Here is a 1,141-nt window from a genome sequence, read left to right as displayed (position 1 = left end):
CCCCCACCCCCCGCTCCAAGGTGTCCTGGTTTTCCCAAATGAAAATATGGTCACCCTAATTACTAATACACCTTTAAGATCATTTATGAGAAGAATTTGATTTGTTTTTATCTGGTTTCTGACTTTAGCTTCTTCTTTTGCAGCTGTGATGAAATTTAAATATCTCTGTTATAAATGTATGGTTGATATTTATTTAGAATCAAAATGTATTCTGTTTATGGTGGATTTCATTCCAATGTAGTTTTATAATTAAGTTCAGCCTTGTTTCCCCAAAGAATTACTAAAGAAATCCTCAGAATCATTAGAGTGAAGCATTCACACCGTAACTGACAGTCTGGATCAGAGGAGGAAGTGACACGTCATTTCGAGTTGCAACACTGCTTCCTGTTCAACTCCCCGTAGAAGCCTGAGGCATCAACCTATGGTTATTCAGAAATGACATGTGGGGCAGTTCTGCTTTGCTTTAGACAAGTAGAATCAATGTCATGTGACCTGGTGGTGAAAGTTATTCTCGTATATCTTTATGATACTTTCTTTGTGTTTTATCTTGGAGGAATAGATGTTGGATTTAGACAAGGAAAAATATTACAGCTTCTTTTTCAGAACTGATAGTAGGCCACCATGTGCACACCATTATGAGGAATAAAATGTCTAGTAGGACGCTGTGCTGTGAACTGTATTAACTATTATTCTGGATAAAGATGTTATGAATAAATGAAGTGTGTAATAGTTATACTGTGCTGTGGATGTATATGAAAAATGCAATTTTTTAAGCAACTTAGAATAAGGAAGTGAGAATGAATACAGAGTCCTTCCCTGAGGGATTTAACATAAAGACATTATAAAATGATCCTTTTCTAACAATATGTAACATATACCAGATTACTGACCCGTGGTGATACTGTATTAAGAATTTAACAAAGGGTAAAGTTTTGTTGAAACCAGGACTACATAATATTACATACATGAATTCTACATGTAGGGAGCAGCCACTAGGTGGAGACAAATTAAGGCAGGGGGAAGAAACATCACTCCCTCTGTGGCGGATACAGACAGGGGCGTGCGCACCCCCCTTTGAAGACCAAAATATTTTCTACATATATGGTTGTATTAACATTAAGCAGTTACCTACAACGGGCTG

Source organism: Cyprinodon variegatus, unplaced genomic scaffold (assembly GCF_000732505.1).
Source record: "Cyprinodon variegatus isolate N-32 unplaced genomic scaffold, C_variegatus-1.0 Scaffold1457, whole genome shotgun sequence".
Classification (NCBI taxonomy): Eukaryota; Metazoa; Chordata; class Actinopteri; order Cyprinodontiformes; family Cyprinodontidae; genus Cyprinodon; species Cyprinodon variegatus.
Note: the sequence above shows the minus strand (reverse complement) of the source record.